Raw genomic sequence first — 20,548 nt, forward strand, 5'->3', positions numbered from 1 at the left:
ATGGTGTCCGCTGATATCTTCTCTTGTAGCAACGTCTCCAAACTCTATAAAACATCGGGAACAGTCAGCAGAGGGTTTGATGATTGGCTCATATTGGCGATATACTCAGGGGCATTACTGGGGCCAGGGAAGATTGGGAATGAATAGCGTATTGACTGTTAGAGATGTGATCTCTTCCATTAAAGGGGATGTCTAGTTGGAACAAGTTATCACTGATCTCTGGATAGGTGATGACCTGTCCCAGTGGGAGCATCCCTTTATTATGTGGTATATATGGAGGATGTGATATCATGCAGAGTTCTAGCAGTATTACACTTCGGTCCGTTCTGCGTGCATCTGGGCCATTCCCTATGGAGGAGCGGAGCTGGGGGTAAATATCAGGATCTCGTCGCTGGATCCATCCAGATGGGAGATGTAACGAGTGCGGCGCCCCCCACTGGTGTCTCAGCGTATCATGTGTTGGGGAATAATAACTTATTGTCTGGTAAATGTGCTGACTCCTGTCAGTTGTGGTCGCTGAGTGCGTGTGATGGGATGTGGCTCCGTCCGTTATATTATATCACGTCTTATACCTATAATCTCTCGCTGATCGCAGGTGTCTGTCTTCACACTCAGATGAGAAGGAACAAACTGACGATATAGGACTTTTTTTTTTTCCCAAATTCAAACCGAGCAATCCTATTGGCTGAGCATGAATGCAGTTACCATGGTGACAGAAGTAGCAGCAGATTTAAAGGGACAAAACACTAATATTGTACTAAAGTGTATTTTATTATATATTTCACATAACTGACTGGGTACACCTTGGTGTGGGTGGGATGGCTTTTTTTAAATCAAAAACCATGTTTAGTAAGTACCCTATATTATATATATTCACTATTGCTTTTTACTTACTTATAGCAGGGTATATGCTCATATTGTTTCTATCCTAAGTTTATCTATTTTCTAATAGAGACATGACCAGTCCTCTTTAGAATTTTATAGTGACCCCATTGAGGTCATGGACTGATATTGGGGATTGCAGAGTTGGGGCAAGGTGACAGGTGACAGTAAGTGACATCAAATGAAGGCTATGGTGCATACACAGTAAATCAGTCGTGTTATTCCACAGAAATGCTGTTCTATAAAACACAAAATATCTTCATATGGTGAGGAGTTGTGTTGTGTTTTCATCATTTACATTCTAGCGTGGTGATCACATAAAATGTAAAATTCCTATGAAATAATTACTGAATGACAGTAGCCTGTATCCCTGGAGGACAAGTCATTTACCGCTTCACCAGGTTTGATGTTCTAATGCATTTAGATGTTTCAGTATTTGTATATATGTATATATATTTTTTTCCCCCCTTAAGGGTATTCAAGCGCAGACAGTGACCAACTTCTTCCTCGCCTTTGAAGCACAGCTTTCAATTATTCCTGTCGTAAACAAGGTAAAAAGCTTAGAGCCGAGCACTATCAGACTCCTTCAGTCCCGCAGCAGGTAAATCTGTGAACATCGCCGGCACTCCTGCTGTTCCTAGTACCGATCCCTCTATGAGCGGCTGTGCAGTAATGAAGGCAGGATTCACCCCAAACTTGCTCGTCTTTTTTTTCGATTTCCAGTTCTGGTAATTAGTTATACACATGTATATATCCAGTGGTCAACTCACAACCTGTGTATGGAAAATGAATTGTTTGCTGTATGCATCGCATTTGTAGGATGCACACTGTTCATTTCATTATGGAGCGGAGTAGGAGGAGACTTTCATTACTGTTCCCTTTACTTCCTCCCTGCTGATAGGAAATGCCATGCTGTTTGCTTGTGTCCTGTGATTACAGCAGCCTGCAACAGTTTTCAAGCGTGCACTTCCCGGCTCAGGCATCAAGCAGTAAATGATAAAATTAAAACGCTGCTATCCCTTTGTTAGTCACTTTTTTATCTTCTTCCCCCTTCTACGAATGCTGTAGTCCGTTATTCTAGAACTGCTCTGAAAATGGTTCTCTCTGGAGTGTTGGGATTTGGGTTTAGGGTGGGTTAGGGAATTGAAGTTCAGATACTTTGTTTATGTTTTATACTATGGAATTACTATGTCATGTATGTTATTTGAAAGATGGAAAATTTGTGTTTGGAGTTTTGCAATAAAAATTATTTGATTAAAAAAAAATCATGAAATTAAAATTCCTCCCGTTCTTGAGAAAGAATAGGATTTTTACTAAGAGGTAAATTGCACGTTCCTTGTTTTACAGGCACTTTACATTTTTGCTAGTTTTGTGCGATTACACAATCCCTTTTAAAGGCCAGTGCCAGTTGTACATCTCTCCCTAAACTCTTGTTCAGCGCTATATTTTATGCCAGTTTTATTATATGGTTTCTAGATTTTGTCCAGCTTTGATAAATAATTAGTATTTATACTTTTGCTTTTAGATAGACTTGAAGAATGCAGATCCGGAGAGGGTGGAGAAACAAATTGAGAAGATGGTTGACATTCCCGCTAGTGACTGTATCCGGGTACAATGCGCTCCAGATCAAAATCATTCCTGTAGGCAAATTTAACTTCGCTGTCTGTACCTTGTCTTTTATTTATTTTTTTCTACAAAATTTGGCTGGAAAAGGGGCAATGTAGCGAGGAATTTACATCAATTTTTGGTGTTAAAAAAACACGAAATTATTTTGAGACGCATCATTTTTGCGCAAAAATGTTCAGCTTCCTATTATACAGCACTCTTGCAACTTTTAGGAATTGGGCTTGGTAAGCTACACAGGTCTAAGAACGACGGGTGACGTTAAAAGTGGATAAAGATACACGGTGGCTCAGTGGTTAGCATTGGTGCTTTGCAGCACTGGGATCCTGGGTTCAAATCCCACCAAGGACGACATCTGCAAGAAGTTTGTATGCTCTCCCTGTGTTTGGGTGGGTTTCCTCCTACACTCCAAAGACATACTGATAGGGAATGTAGATTGTGAGCCCCAATGGGGACAGCGATGATAATGTCTGTAAAGCGCAGCGGAATAGGATGGTGCTATGTAAGTGAGTAAAATAAATAAAGATGGAAGTGCTACATAAACATTTATCAAACATCGTGCAACTCTTTGATACATTTGGCACAAATAATGGTAACACAACCACAAGCAAAACTGACCTGAGGAAGTCCCTTTATGATACATTTTTCGGAAAGAATTTGAAAGATTTAAAGCGTTAGAAATGAACAAGATTATCCAATATCACAGAAAAAGGAAAAGTCTCCAGATGTCTTTATGCCGGATGCCGGTATGTGTCCATACCTAAAGAAGAGCTGTCAGAAGAATGGGTAAGGAATCCTTTAGTAAACATAAATATCCATAGGGGTTTTGAGTGTTAAAAAAAAAAGATCATCTGAAAGATTTTGTGATCTGCGTTTACATGATTGTAATAACATTACAGCCCCATTCAGACTTACAGGTTTTATCCATGAGAAACTGAGCAGAACGATATATAGGTTTGTGGGAGAAGATTCAGTATAAATTGTAATTCATTCATTAGATTTGAGAGTCCTCAGTGGTTGATACCTTTAATGGCTAACTGAAAAGATGGTAACAAATTGCAAGCTTTCCAAACTGCTCAGGCCTCTTCATCAGGCCGATCTGAGACCTGAGTAGTCTGGAAAGCTTGCAATTTGTTACCATCTTTTCCGTTAGCCATTAAAAGGTATCAACCACTGAGGACTCTCAAATCTAAATACTCTTCTATCTACTGGCTAACACAGTACAAAGATAGATATTTTTCCTGTATCAATTTATTCAGTGGAATCCTGCTGTTTGTATAGATGAGTCCAGTGGGTGGTCATGCTGGTGATTGACAGCTATCTTTGCCTGCATGGTCATACAGGGAACTGTCAATCACTTAGGACCGCCCACTGGACTAGTGTACATACTGCAGGACTTTCTCTGCATAAAATGCAAGTCTTACTGACTCTCTTCCCACAGATATGTCTATCAGTCTGATCAACTTCTCTGCTCTACAACACCCCCCTACAGATCTTATACCATTTCAACATGACAGGTTCCTTTAATCACCTGCAGATGACATAAGTAGCCATGTTCTGTGTGGCTTACGGAGGGGCTTGATTGCTTGTCAGCTTCAAACAGGTTTCATTTCTTGTGATTCATTGTATTAAGAAATTAATTTCTCTGTTTATTTCTATTAGATCTCGGCGAAGCTTGGAACAAATGTGGAAAGTGTTATTCAAGAAGTTGTCAGGAGGCTTCCACCGTGAGTATGGACTAATGCGGCTCTATCCATCTTCTCTTTATTAAAGGGAACCTGTCACCTTGAAAAATGCTATATACCTGCAGGTAGAGGGTTAATCTGCAGATAAATATTGTTACAATGTTGCCCGGCCGCCTTATTGATAATGCAGGTACCGGGAGAAAATGAACTTCTTTCCTCCCTGCAGCTGCCGGCCTTCACTCATCGTTGTGCACGGAGCGGCTACAGTCTTGGATCACAGCACCGCTCACTATATCGGAGGTGACGGCTGTAAACCTGGCCCGGATTTTGATTGACAGCTTGCTCTGCACAGATGCGCTGCAGAACCACTTACAATCTGAGTGAAGGAGAGTAGTATGTTCACAGATAGAGAATATGGCTCATCCACGTGCACATCTGCTCCACGTCCGATTACATATTTGTGGGAGAAACCCTAGTGGCAGCCTCATATTTCTGACATGGATCCTCTAGCACTATTTATGAAACTGCGGCTCCCAGCATAACTTGATGAGAGACCGTCAGCCTGCTGGGATCTGTAGTTTCACAAGCTGCGGACCTCCGCTCACTCCAGCACTGGTCGGCATTTTCAGCACGTGAACGTACGCCATGCTTTCCGGAGACACAAGGGTGTAGATAACTTTATCAAACCCTTGACTGTAAGTTTGCTGAACCCTAAGTGGATTCGATTGTTCCCACAGTTTCAGTTTTGGACCATTTAAGGGGAATTTACAGGGTTCTGGCCACTGACCAGGGGGATCAGTATCCCTGTATGTCTTTGTATATACTTGATAAAGACCTATAACAGGTCGAAACGTTATGTGATGGCAGAATAAACTTTGTCTTTTGGAATTCATCACCCTGGACTGAACGCGGTTTACTTACCTTTATAACCCTTAACAGGATGTCTTATTTTTGTGTTTTAGTCCCAAGATTGAAAAGGGCAGCCCTCTTAAAGCCCTGCTGTTTGACTCAACGTTTGATCACTACAGAGGCGTCGTAGCAGCATCGCCCTGTGTGGAGGTGATGTGTGTAAAGGCAATAAATCGTGTCTGCCCACTCTGGCAAGTGCTATGAAGTCAATGAGGTTGGCATACTGACCCCAGAGGAAGTACCAGCTGAAAAACTAAGTTTTTTTTTTAATAATCTTATTAGCCTTTCCCTCTGTCTTCACCAATCAGCCCTCTGTATTGATGATCAGATCAAAGATCTAGACAGGGATTGTCTCACGCTGCATCTCCTTCCTGATTGTATCACTGAGAAGACAGAAGCTGCCCCATCCCATTCTCAAAGAAATGCAGAACCCAATGCATCTGCTGTCCGTGATCCGCTTATTGTCAGAGGATATCATTAGGGACTGCATTTTCTCATTGCTTAAGAAATTGTTGGGGGATCCTGCTAATCGCTGAATAATAAAACTGCAGCAACGCTCCATTTAAGGCAGTGTTTCCCAAACTCCAGTCCTCATGGCCCCCAACAGGTCAGGTTTTCCCCCCAACAGGTCATGTTTTCAGGATTTCCTCAGTATTACACATGTGATGAAAGTATCATCAAGGAATCAGGAATTCTCTCACCTGTGCAATACTATACAAATCCTGAAGACATGACCTGTGGAGGGCCGTGGGGACTGGAGTTTGGGAAACACTGATTTTAAAAGGGACTGTCAGCACAGAATGACTGCTGAAATCAAGTACAAGCGCTCCATGGATCACGGCGTGGGCCAATCATTTATATACACCTTCCAACCTGCTTGTTTTACCTCTGTCTCCTTCCTTCTCTGGTTCTATGAAGCCAGAGCTGTCAATCAAAGAAGAGGAGGGTGTGGATAGAGGGAAAACAAGCAGGTGGGAAGGTGTATATAAATGATTGGCCCTGTCATGAAGCACCGAGAGTTGGGACTTAGTTTGAATAGTCATTCTGTGCTGACAGTCCCTTTAGGTGGACGAGATCCAGATGCAGCTCATTTCACCGCGTAAGGTTGTTTGCCCACTATGCGCTCTCCACGGCGTCTCCAGACTCTGTCACGTCTGTCGCATGAGCTCAGTGTGAACTTGCTTTCATCTATGAAGAGCACAGGTCGCCAGTGGCGACTGTAATGCACACGCCCGGACAGACCGGCGTGTGCGTGTTTAGTGGTTCCACTGTGCCATGAACCGGAGAGTGCCTGGAGGGGCGTAACTAAGTATCTGCCCGATCCGACCAAGGTCCCACGACGGCATACGATGCCAGTGCACCAGGGAGGAACCGAGCAGAGGGACCAGGGTCTACTCCAGGTCAGACTCCGGACATGGCTGTTGACCCACACCGGGGAATACAGGAACAGGCAGACTAGAGCGCAGGCTGGGTAGGGTCCAGTACAGACTGGGAGACAAATTCAGAGCCGCAGATGCGGTAAACAAACAGAGTAAAGCGAAACCGCAGGTGCGGTAGACAAGGCTGAGCAGAGCAGAACCGCAGACGTGGTAGACAAGGCTGAGCAGAGCAGAACCGCAGATGCGGTAGACAAGGCTGAGCAGAGCAAAACCGCAGACATGGTAGACAAGGCTGAGCAGAGCGAAACCGCAGACGCGGTAGACAAAGCTGAGCAAAGCAAAACCGCAGACGCTGTTGACAGGGCTGAGCAAAGCGAAACCGCAGATGCGGTGGACAGGGCTGAGCAAAGCGAAACCGCAGATGCGGTGGACAGGGCTGAGCAAAGCGAAACCGCAGACGCGGTGGACAGGGCTGAGCAAAGCGAAACCGCAGACGCGGTAGACAGGGCTGAGCAAAGTGAAACCGCAGATGCGGTGGACAGGGCTGAGCAAAGCGAAACCGCAGACGCGGTGGACAGGACTGAGCGAAGCGAAACCGCAGACGCGGTGGACAGGGCTGAGCGAAGCGAAACCGCAGATGCGGTGGACAGGGCTGAGCAAAGCGAAACCGCAGACGCGGTGGACAGGGCTGAGCAAAGCGAAACCGCAGACGCGGTGGACAGGGCTGAGCAAAGCGAAACCGCAGACGCGGTAGACAGGGCTGAGCAAAGTGAAACCGCAGATGCGGTGGACAGGGCTGAGCAAAGCGAAACCGCAGACGCGGTGGACAGGACTGAGCGAAGCGAAACCGCAGACGCGGTGGACAGGGCTGAGCGAAGCGAAACCGCAGATGCGGTGGACAGGGCTGAGCAAAGCGAAACCGCAGATGCGGTGGACAGGGCTGAGCAAAGCGAAACTGCAGACGCGGTAGACAGGGCTGAGCAAAGTGAAACCGCAGATGCGGTGGACAGGGCTGAGCAAAGCGAAACCGCAGACGCGGTGGACAGGACTGAGCGAAGCGAAACTGCAGACGCGGTGGACAGGGCTGAGCGAAGCAAAACCGCAGATGCGGTGGACAGGGCTGAGCAAAGCGAAACAGCAGACGCGGTGGACAGCGCTGAGCAAAGCGAAACCGCAGACGCGGTGGACAGGGCTGAGCAAAGCGAAACCGCAGACGCGGTGGACAGGGCTGAGCAAAGCGAAACCGCAGACGCGGTGGACAGGGCTGAGCAAAGCGAAACCGCAGACGCGGTGGACAGGGCTGAGCAAAGCGAAACCGCAGACGCGGTGGACAGGGCTGAGCAAAGCGAAACCGCAAACGCGGTGGACAGAGCAGAGTGGGCAAGAACCGCCGGAGCGGTAAGCAAGGCAGAGCAGAGGGAACAGGGCTCTGTTCACACGGAACAGACTGGAAGGGAAAGGCAGAACCAGGTACACACAGGATACTTGCAATGAAGTAGCGAATGGACTCTAAACTCACAAACGGGAGTACAGAGACAACGAGTAGGAGATAGGTACGAGTTCAGATTCTGCAGAAAAAGGAAAGGTACGGACATAGAGAAAAACAGGAAACAGGTTAGAAGAGTATTCAGACAAGAACAGACACAGTAGCAAGATACAGGAGCGGGTCTAGGTAAACAGCCCCTAGAAGGTGGAAGGAACAGGCTAGGAGCGTGTTCACACTGGCCTGAAAATACAGCCTCCAGGATAGGCAGAAGACAACAGGCTAGAGAGCGTGTACAGACTGCAGGTTAGAGTACACAGGTAGGACACAGTACAGACACGGGAACAGATACTGCAAGACAGGTAACATACACAGGACCTGGCATGTCAGAGACAAGAAGCCAACTGACAGGGCAAGATGCTCAGGCATGGGTTAATTGGAGCAGCTGGTTTAAATACCAGGTGACAGACAGCAATAGGCTGAGGGCGCACAAGGGGTGTGCCTGCAGCAGGTACAAAAAGGAGGAAGTGATTGGGCGCCGCCCTTAAGCAGCAGAAACAGAGGCAAACAAACAGCATGGAGGGAAGCCAGAGAGACATTCTGGATTGGAGATCAAGTGCGCGCTCTTGCACAGTGGGAGATGGACCACTATGCAAGGGCGCCGCCAGGTATGTTGCAGCGACTTTGCCAATCCTGGTGTTCTGTGGAAAATGCCAAGTGTCCTGCACGGTGTTGGGCTGTGAGCACAACCCCCATCTGTGGACGTGGGGCCCTCATACCACCCTCATGGAGTCGGTTTCTAACTGTTTGTGCAGACACATGCACATTTGTGGCCTGCTGGAGGTCATTCTGCAGGGCTCTGGCAGTGCTCCTCCTGTTCCTCCTTGCACAAAGGCGGAGGTAGCGGTCCTGCTGCTGGGTTGTTGCCCTCCTACGGCCCCCTCCACGTCTCCTGGTGTACTGGCCTGTCTCCTGGAAGCACCTCCAGCCTCTGGACACTACGCTGACAGATGCAGCAAACATTCTTGCCACAGCTTGCATTGATGTGCCATCCTGGATGAGCTGCACTACCTGAGCAACTTCTGTGGGTTGTAGGGTCCGTCTCATGCTACCAGAAGTGTGAAAGCACAACCAACATTCAAAAGTGACCAAAACATCAGCCAGAAAGCATTGGTACTGAGATGTGATCTGTGGTCCCCACCTGCAGAACCACTCCTTTATTGAGGGTGTCTTAATAATTGCCAATAATTTCCATCTATTGACTATTCCATTTGCACAACAGCATGTGAAATTGATTGTCAATCAGTGTTGCTTCCTAAGTGGACAGTTTGATTTCACAGAAGTTTGATTTACTTGGAGTTATATTCAGTTGTTTAAGTGCTCCCTTTATTTTTTTGAGCAGTTTACTTTTTCCCCCACTGTATATAGAGAAGATGCACAGCCCAAAAAGGGTGTTCTGTGTACCTATGTTCCCTGGAACTTGTAGGGTCCTATTTGTGGACCTAGGAAGGGGAAAATATTAAAAAATTCCCAAATCACCTCCCAAACCAGTGCCCTCTTATACTCATTGTTGTGTATCCCGCCATTATTCTGACATCCACATCTGGCAGGGGTGTCATGTGAGCACTACTTCTTCTGGCTTAGATGAAATATGAATGCTGCAACCAATCAGAAGCTGCAACACTCATGCGTTGCCCCCACCGGTTGTTAACCTCATGTAACCAGTGGGGTATGCAGCGCTGGTCTGGAGATATCAATTTCTTTTAGTTTTCTCACCTCCCTTGGCCCATCAATAGTTGGTGTCTAGTAGTGGATAACCCAATTAAAGGGTTATTTCCCTCTCAGATATATCCACCGAATAAGCCATAAATGGCTAATAGATGTTGGCTCCACCTCTGTAGCCCCCCGCAGCTATCGAGATAAGGCTGTATCTCTAGGTAATATGAACATAGAAGTGGCTGTGCATGATAGGCTTTCTCCATTCACTTCTATGGAGGTTCAGAATAATACAAAGGGTTGTAGATGTGTTAATAAAGACTACAATGGAAGTCTACTAACAATACACGGGCACTGATTCCCTGTGGGCACCTGAGATCAGCCACTGAAGCTGTAGGGGGCAGTGTTAGCTTATATGTGCACATTTATATGGAGGGTGTTTGTACATATCCCTATGGACCTGTCCCACATCTATGGATTATTTTACATAAATGAACACTGTCCCATTGTGCAGCAAAGGTCTATACAATAAACTGTGTACACCGCTGTCTAATGAGGATAATAGAACTGTACTGGTTATTGTATCATTATGGGATCTAATTGATGGCTGTCGTAGCGCAGTGTTTTAATAATTAATTTACTACATCTTTTTACAGAAAACCACATTGGCAGCACGGCATATACAGTAAAATGTTACATGCATATCACATCAAGTGAAAAATCCCCATGGAAATGCCTCTACTAAAGCACGCTGCTATAAAAAACACTCTGTAAAGTAAGTCCACGCTGCAGCATGAATATAACGGGCGAACTAGAAAACAGGTTTGGCAAAAAAATGTATCCATCAGATAGATGTCAACTGTATACTTTTATAATATAGATCTGGACAGGGGTATATATAGCATAGACAGGATTGGGTTTATTAAGGATTGCATTCATACGACAACCCTACAAGGGAACCTGTCACGTGAAAGAAAGGCTATTAACCTGCAGATATGCAGTTAATCTGCAGGTTAATGGTCAAATGTATATAGAGGTCTCAAAAAGTCAGAAATCATAAAGGGATCTAATAATAAAATGTAACCTTTATTTATACAATGCTAAAAAGACATATATATGATCTAGGACATAAACAAAAACTGCACCCAAAACGTGAAAATATATGAAATAAAAATATTATTTTTAAAACCAATTCAAATAGCTGTATGTGAACCTCTCTGATGACCCTCAAATGCTCCCATGAAGGGAGGAAAAAAAGCCCCATGTTTAGGAAGTTGGTGAAATGACGTTGAAGGGAAAGGATCTAGGCTGAGGTCCTGGACCCATGGATGAATGGCCTATGGAGTTTGAAGATCGGTTGATCACTGGGCTGGATAAATGTGCTACAGTTGTGGAATCTGTCGTCTGGATTTGATGAACTTTCTTAAGCACTGTTGCTACTGGATACCTGTGTCTCTATTGTTTTATCTTGTCGTCTGGAGGAGCGAGGAATGTGAATACAAACTATACTGGCTGGCGATACGAAATCTGTGAGCCAACCAAAAGTTGGGAAACAGTGAGTATCGCCTGGTACAAAGGCAGTTGAACTACCGCCCCAGGAAGGGTATCTTGTGCACTGGGGGCAATGTATTTTGTCCATTTACCTAGAGTTGTAGTAAAACCTTGGATGTAAGAGATAAACTATTGTTGCATCGTTAACTTGTCTAGGTGATTATTGCAACCCACAACCTCAGATCTTCACATACAGGATTAGAAAAACATTATTGTTTTCTTTCAAAAGCAATATCACATCTGTCCATAGATTGTGACTGGCACTGGACTTCAGCTCTACTGAAATAAATGGAGCTGAGCTGCAATACCACACTGAACCTGTAGACAGGTTGTGGTGCTGTTTTTAGACAAAAAACAAAAGTTTCTAATCATGGACAACACCTTTGAAGACTTAGGCTGCGTGCTCACTATGCGTTTTTCAAGCTTTTTTGCCGCCGAATTTCCGCAGCGAAAACGCTTAAAAAACGCTTGGTAATACGTGCCGCATGGTCCCCAATGATAATCCGCATGTGCTTTGCACATGCTGCGGAAATTTCCGCTGCGGCTTATCATTGCTGAAAAATACGCAGCATGTCCATTAATTTTGCGGACACGCAGCGTAATTGCCGCCATTGACTTGCATTGAATCGCTTAATATCCGCATGACTACATGTGCACATGCGGATATTAAGCGATTCAATGTGCGGATGGTACCCGGGTCTGGAGAAGAGGGGACTCGGGTACCATAGAACGTCGCGTGACCTGTCACATGACTAAATGACATCATGAAAGGTCCTTTCACACCACCGCGAGCCGCACAAGAGACCGGACGCAGCGGAGAAATGACCGGGGGCCATCAGAAGGTGAGTATAATGTTTTTTTTATTTTTTACCATTGTTATTCTTTTTTTTTAACTATTAACTTGGTCACACTATATAAATCCATGCCGGTTGCATGGATTTATATAGTGTGACCAAAATGTCAAGCACTTTTATAAGCAATACTAAAATCGCTTGGAAAAGCGCTTGATAACCCGCATGCAGAAATGCTGCAAAAACGCTTGACAAACGCTTCTACCTGGCAAGAAAAACGCATGTAAAATCCGCATGCGTTCTTCCTGCCAGGGAGATGCAGCATTTCTGCATCGTGGGCACTTAGCCTTATGCAGTACTTTTCTCTTTTGTCAGATATTCAGGTGTAAAGAAACACTGCTGTACTCCCAGGAATAGCATTCACATTTTTACAACAGGTTCCCAGGGTCCGCCCGTGGTGTAGAGCTCCAGAGACATTTTTTTCTCTATATTATTAATTAACGCTTATAATATTCTAAATCCAGATGTAGCAGCCACTAATAAGACAGCTGTAGTCCACTACTAGCGCACAGTGATGTGGTGCGCTCCACTATTAGCATAGCACAGCATATGGCGGCTGCTATATCAGTACTCTAGAATCTAAAAAATTATTTCCATATTCTAAATATACATGAGTGCAAATAATAATTATTTTATAGCGCCAACATATTCCGCAGCAATTTACAATACTTGTAAAAACAATATCAGACATTACATCGTAACACATAATTCATCAAAAACTAAAAGGTGTGAGGGCCCTGCTCGCAAGAGCTTACAATCTATTACAAAATAGCGGGATGAGCAAAAGGGGCTTGTATTGTATAGTCCAGTCGTCATTGTAATAAATAGGGGTATTCACATAACGCTTCATGAACCAGTCATCAGCCAGTACCTGTATAAGGACAGATACAAAGTGCTACTGAGTGCACGGATTGTTGAGAATAGATGACAGAAGGTACAAGATTCTAAGAATTTAAGAAGAGAAAACAGGCAATGATTAGATTAGTGAGGTACTGTGATAGGCTAGTCTAAAGAAATGTGGTTTAAAACTGTGGATACTGGGAATTAACCAGATTGTTTGGGGCAATGCATTTCAGAGAACTGGAGCAGCATGAGAGAAGTTTTTGAGTGGGAGGTTTGGATTATAGAGAATGTCAGGATACAGTCATTAGCAGAACAGAAAACGGAGATAGGGTGGTAGACAGAGGTGAGGGAGGAGATGCAGGGTGGTACAGAACTGTGGAGAGTGTTGTGGGTGATATTGATAAGTTTATATTGTACTCTTTAGCAGATGCAACCAGTGCAATGAATGGAACAGGGTGGAAGCATCGGTGTAACAGCTGGACAGAAATATGAACCCCGCTGACGCATTTAGGATGGATTGGAGAGGAGAGTTTAGTAAGAGAGAGAATATTTAGTAGAGTTGCTGTAGTCCAGATGAGAATGAATCAGAGCAAGGGTTCAAGCATACAACCTATTATATCGGACGAGTGTTATCCTTGGTTTTCACGGATAGCCCTCGTATCCATGTTATTATATGGGGCTGTGCACTTGACCCAGTCATCCGAGGGGAAAAAAAAAAAAAAATTGGTGACATGTCATATTTTCATCCGAGTGTTGGATCAAAATTGGCAATGCAAGTCTATGGGTCCATGGAAAACATCTTACCTCACTCGGTAGACATCCGAATGTAGTCCGATGTCCACGGACTGCAATAAATCGAGAAGGGTGAACAACATATTTTTTCCCACCTCTTAATGTGACTGGAAAGCGTAAATGGCAGTGGATCAGGCCTTCCCTTGGCCTCCGGCAGCTTATCGGTACCCCACAATCGCCTTAGCAGGAACTGCTCCATTTAAATGCCGATGTCAGAAATTGACAGCAGAATCTAAATGGTTAACAGCTGCATTTGATGCTTAGCTCCGGCAATTGCTGTTTGAGACAGATGCCAGCAGTGTGACAGTCAGCGTTTACTGTGTGTGAACCAGGCACAGCTCCTGATCCCGCTTCACACACTCGGTCCCATTCTAAGGCAGAATTTTTAGGCGGGCATCTCACAGGGCAATATTTTGCCACCCATTGAGATAAACTTCTGACCGTCACCTGAAGCGAGATGCTAATCTGCAGTATATATATAGGACCAGCGACGGACAAATGATTGGTGCAACCTGTGTAGCTGCACAGGTGCCCAAATGATAAGGGGGCCACTACCACCTCCAAAGCAGCTTCTGTCAGGCACATTGAGCCATATACCTTTTGTTTGTGTTTGTGTGACAGTAATGGGGCATTGCCTCGCACCACTCTCAGAGGAGAGATGGTCGCACATGTGCAACTCACTCTCTTGTCTGCTATGACCTATGGAATCTGATTGGGCAACTGCTCCACTATTCCATGGCACTGGGTGTGACGAGTCACCCTAAGAGTGTGTGCGCACATCATCATTTTCGGAAACTAGAATGTATTGGCTCCTTCCAGGTCCTGACTGCAGGACTTGGAAAGAGCCCATGCATTCTAGCATCTTTTCTAGTGAGCCAGCTAGAATGTATGGGCTGCAGTCAGGACCTGGAAGGAGCCCATACATTCTAGCGTCTTTACTAGTGAGCCAGCTAGAATGTATGGGCTGCAGTCAGGACCTGGAAGGAGCTCATACGTTCTGGAAGATAGCAGAATCTATGGGGTCCTGTCAGGTTTATATTATTGGAGGCAGCAGAATGTATGGGCTCCTGTCAGGTTTATATTATTGGAGGCAGCAGAATGTATGGGCTCCTGTTGGGTATATATTATTGGAGGCAGCAGAATGTATGGGCTCCTGTCGGGTATATATTATTGGAGGCAGCAGAATGTATGGGCTCCTGTCGGGTGTATATTATTGGAGGCAGCAGAATGTATGGGCTCCTGTCGGGTATATATTATTGGAGGCAGCAGAATGTATGGGCTCCTGTCGGGTGTATATTATTAGAGGCAGCAGAATGTGTGGGCTCCCGTCGGGTATATATTATTGGAGGCAGCAGAATGTATGGGCTCCTGTCGGGTGTATATTATTGGAGGCAGCAGAATGTATGGGCTCCTGTCGGGTGTATATTATTGGAGGCAGCAGAATGTATGGGCTCCTGTCGGGTATATAATATTGGAGGCAGCAGAATGTATGGGCTCCGGTCGGTATATATTATTGGAGGCAACAGAATGTATGAGCTCCTGTTGGGTATATATTATTGGAGGCAGCAGAATGTATGAGCTCCTGTCGGGTATATATTATTGGAGGCAGCAGAATGTATGGGCTCCTGTCGGGTATATATTATTGGAGGCAGCAGAATGTATGGGCTCCTGTCGGGTGTATATTATTAGAGGCAGCAGAATGTGTGGGCTCCTGTCGGGTATATATTATTGGAGGCAGCAGAATGTATGGGCTCCTGTCGGGTGTATATTATTGGAGGCAGCAGAATGTATGGGCTCCTGTCGGGTATATATTATTGGAGGCAGCAGAATGTATGGGCTCCTGTTGGGTATATATTATTGGAGGCAGCAGAATGTATGGGCTCCTGTCGGGTATATATTATTGTAGGCAGCAGAATGTATGGGCTCCTGTCGGGTATATATTATTGGAGGCAGCAGAATCTATGGGCTCCTTTCGGGTATATAATATTGGAGGCAGCAGAATGTATGGGCTCCGGTCGGTATATATTATTGGAGGCAACAGAATGTATGAGCTCCTGTTGGGTATATATTATTGGAGGCAGCAGAATGTATGAGCTCCTGTCGGGTATATATTATTGGAGGCAGCAGAATGTATGGGCTCCTGTCGGGTATATATTATTGGAGACAGCAGAATGTATGGTCTCCTGTCGGGTATATATTATTGGAGGCAGCATAATGTATGAGCTCCTGTCGGGTATATATTATTGGAGGCAGCAGAATGTATGGGCACCTGTCGGGTATATATTATTGGAGGCAGCAGAATATATGGGCTCCTGTCGGGTATATATTATTGGAGGCAGCAGAATGTATGGGCTTTTGTCGGGTATATATTATTGGAGGCAGCAGAATGTATGAACTCCTGTCGGGTATATATTATTGGGGGCAGCAGAATGTATGAGCTCCTGTCGAGTATTTATTATTGGAGGCAGCAGAATATATGGGCTCCTTTCGGGTATATATTATTGGAGGCAGCAGAATGTATGGGCTCCTGTCGGGTATATATTATTGGAGGCAGCAGAATGTATGGGCTCCTTTCGGGTATATATTATTGGAGGCAGCAGAATGTATGGGCTCCTGTCAGGTATATATTATTTGAGGCAGCAGAAGGAATGGGCTCCTGTCAGGTATATATTATTGGAGGCAGCAGAATATATGGGCTCCTGTCGGGTGTATATTATTGGAGGCAGCAGAATGTATGGGCTCCTGTTGGGTATATATTATTGGAGGCAGCAGAATGTATGGGCTCCTGTCGTGTATATATTATTGGAGGCAGCAGAATGTATGGGCTCCTGTCGGGTATATATTATTGGAGGCAGCAGAATGTATGGGCTCCTTTCGGGTATATATTATTGGAGGCAGCAGAATGTATGGGCTCCTGTCGGGTATATATTATTGGAGGCAGCAGAATTTATAGGCTCCTGTCGGGTATATATTATTGAAGGCAGCAGAATGTATGGTCTCCTGTCGGGTATATATTATTGGAGGCAGCAGAATATATGGTCTCCTGTCGGGTATATATTATTGAAGGCAGCAGAATGTATGGGCTCCTGTCGGGTATATATTATTGGAGGCAGCAGAATTTATAGGCTCCTGTCGGGTATATATTATTGGAGGCAGCAGAATTTATAGGCTCCTGTCGGGTATATATTATTGGAGGCAGCAGAATATATGGTCTCCTGTCGGGTATATATTATTGAAGGCAGCAGAATGTATGGGCTCCTTTCGGGTATATATTATTGGAGGCAGCAGAATGTATGGGCTCCTGTCGGGTATATATTATTGGAGGCAGCAGAATGCATAGGCTCCTGTCGGGTATATATTATTGGAGGCAGCAGAATGTATGGGCTCCTGTCAGGTATATATTATTAGAGGCAGCAGAATGTATGGGCTCCTTTCAGGTATATCTTATTGGAGGCAGCAGAATGTATGGGCTACTTTCGGGTATATATTATTGGAGGCAGCAGAATGTAGGGGCTCCTACCAGGTCCTGACTACAGCCCTTATGTGGCACCCTGCTACGCCTAGGTGAATGGATGGACTTCTCTATAAGAGGCCCTCACTACATTCATAGACCTCCACCCTTCCACCTCACACCAGCAGAGGGAACCCGTTAGGGACATATGTGACACCCCAGGGGTCTGGTTGCCACAGTAATAGAGATATTATGTCTGAGAGCAAGTGGGAGGTTTCTCTGGTCAGGAGCCCTAAACATGCAACACTGCCCGCCCAGACCTGGGAGGGGAGGAATCTGCCCTTATAAACTGGGTCTGGGGCGGGATTAAGTCAGACAGAGCCTGCAGAACAAGCAGAGCAGTCAGAGCCTAGAGTGAAGCTGCAGACACAGGAAAAGATACATCAGGAGCTCTGTAGGAGCAGAGGCAGAAGGCCAGGGGCTGTGAGCAGAGATATAGCTCGCCCTGGCTGAAGTTACTAAAACCGGACACAGGAGTCCGAGGCTGTGGGGACTGATATATACCCAGCAGCAGAAACCAGCCGGCAGGGGATTCCAGGTCCTCTGGCCATAGAAGCCCGGAGGCTCAGTCACAAAGAAGGGACCAGCGTCGCCATCCAGGAGCGGAGGCTAACAGAAGGCCCCAAGTCACCAGCCATACGGGTGAGCACCACACGGTATACTCAGGGACGTGGGCTACTTGTAACCGCTGACAGCAAGGTAGCCAGGAAGAGTGCAGATAAACGGGGAGGCCTACAACTCCACCTGGCCAGGGGAACTCCTGCTTGCTCACAGACTGACCAGGCCCCTTATACTAGCCAGTACTCCCGGGAGGGTCTGCCTTGTACCATCAGTAAAGACCCTGAACTGCACCTCACGTCTCTGTGATTCCTTGCCGCACCAGCACCATTAGCACTGGGACCCTCACACCATCACTCCCATCATCTCTCACATTAGCTGCCCTGAGGCAATACTTCTCCCGTGGGGAGTTATCCCATACTCGGCTGTGCAAACAACATCAGCCTCAGCGGTCGGCAGCGCAGCGGCGGTCCCCACTGACCGCAATCCACGGGTGGCGTAGTCGGACATTTGCTATACATTAAGACTGCCACTGGTTTGACCACCCTGGGCACGGACCGGGTCACCGCCACACGGAGACTACAACCCCCAGCATTCTACAACAGGCCCGGTTCCGGGTTCCCCTGCACAACACAGGCCCACGGGGCGCGTCAACTTTGGCGTAGTCGGCAGGATTTCGTGCCCGCAACCACCGGGTACTGCGTGCCTGAAAAAGAGACTTTTATACTTACCTGTGGTGAAGTTTTCCGCCATCCGGAGCCGATTCCCGCCATCAGACGCCATCTTGGACCGTTTCCCGCCGTCTTCTGCCTTCTTCCCGCCATCCGCAGCTGCTTCCCGCCTTCGGACGCCATCTTCGGGACGCCGCACGGGAAGAAGAGGGGCGTGGACGCCGAAAGCGCGCGAGATCCGAAGCTCCGCCCCACGCTCCGCCCAAAGGGAGGTAAAGTCCTGGCCACCTGGGAGGAAGAGGACTGTCAGAGAAATACTAGCCCGGCTGAAAGACACATTTGATACCCGCACCTCAGCCGAAATAAAGCTCAGATTTTACGGGTGTAAACAGCGGGCACATGAGAGTATAAGAGACTATGCTCTAAACCTACAAGAGGCCCTGAGAGCCATTAAGCAGGCAGACCCTGACAGCGTGGGAAATGAAGATAAGCTGTTGACTGAACAATTTATTGAGGGTCTACTGTGCAATGCCCACCGAACCCAGTTGCGCGCAATGGCCTTACAGGACCCTGACCTGGACTTTGCACAGTTCAAGGACAGAGCCATCCGGGTGCTCCGAGAACCGGCACCAGGTGGCGCTGTGACCCACAGGCGCCCTGCTATCACTTACCACCAGGAGACGGCGCCCTTGTCTGCAGGGCTTGTGGGAGCTGATGGGCAGGCTTTAAACAGTGACCCGGCTACAGACCTGCACCATCAGGTCCAAGAGCTGACTAAGAGCGTTGCCGCGCTAACCAGAACTGTGCAGTCTTTACAGGTCTCTTCTCCAGGAAAGATCCAGCTGGCATCCTGACCGGAGGACGTCCCGTGGCACCGACTGAGGAGGACCACACCGGCCAGAGGAAGACCCAGCGACAGATACAACGAGGACGGACGACCCATCTGCCGCCGCTGCAATCAACCCGGACATGTGGCAAGGTACTGTCATTTAAACGGGCACAACCTGGGGTAGAGGGCCAACCCCCAGGAATAAGACCATCAGGCCCACCAAACTGGCGTGATAAATACGTAGGGGGATGTCCAATCTTGCCTGTGGTACTGGATGGCATTCCTATGAGTGCCCTACTAGACACTGGGTCACAGGTGACCACCATCCCGTACGTGCTCTTTAAACAGTACTGGAATGACTCGGCCATAACCCGCTACCCAGATGACGACCTGAGTATCATCGCCAGCAATGGTCAGCCCGTGCCGCAGGTGGGATTCAAAGAGGTGACCATTAAGATCGGTAAAGTCGAACTGGCGGCACAAGGACTGATTATAGTGGACATAGACCATCATGAGAGTTGCTCTAGAATAACCTTGGGAACTAATGTGATTGAAAATTGTCTTGCAGAGGTGATTCTCATTTTACAGCAGGTTGCCAAGAACGCCAGTTCCGGCCAGCAGCGTGTGCTCCAAAAAGAGATCCGGGCACTGATGAAGCGGCAACAGGTGGAACTATCTGGTGGTGAGATAGGTAGCGTGAGAATGTGTGACCCGTTCCCTATTGCCATGCCCCCAAAAAGTGAGATGATGATTTGGTGCCGGGCAGCTATTGGTCTAAGAGGTAGAGACTACCAAGCAATGGTAGAACCCGTTTACTCAGACAGTAGGCCCACCATTTTGACAGCACGGGGGGTGGTCGATGTACGCCATGGGAGGGTGCCCGTTCGCATCATAAATATCGGGGAGAGAGAAGTATACCTGCCCCGGTATGCCACGCTAGCCAAATTGTTCACCATAAACCAGAATTCTGTACAGGCCGTGGAACCCTTGCCTCCATCTCAACCAGAGGAAGGTAACGGCTCTAAGAAACCAATGGAGGACTGGTGTCAGCAACTGCATTTGGGTACTGACTCCACTCCCTCACACCAGAAACAGGGAGTCTATCGGGTGGTTCGAGAGTACGAGAGAGTGTTTAGTAAACACCCGCTAGACTTCGGGCGAGTAAAGGGGGTAGAACACCACATCCCCACGGGAGACCATCCTCCCATAAAGGAGAGATACCGACCCGTACCCCCGGCACACTACCAACACGCCAAGGGGATGCT

This window comes from Phyllobates terribilis, unplaced genomic scaffold, assembly GCF_046119375.1.
Source record: "Phyllobates terribilis strain yellow unplaced genomic scaffold, ASM4611937v1 Scaffold_277__1_contigs__length_2500907, whole genome shotgun sequence".
Classification (NCBI taxonomy): domain Eukaryota; kingdom Metazoa; phylum Chordata; class Amphibia; order Anura; family Dendrobatidae; genus Phyllobates; species Phyllobates terribilis.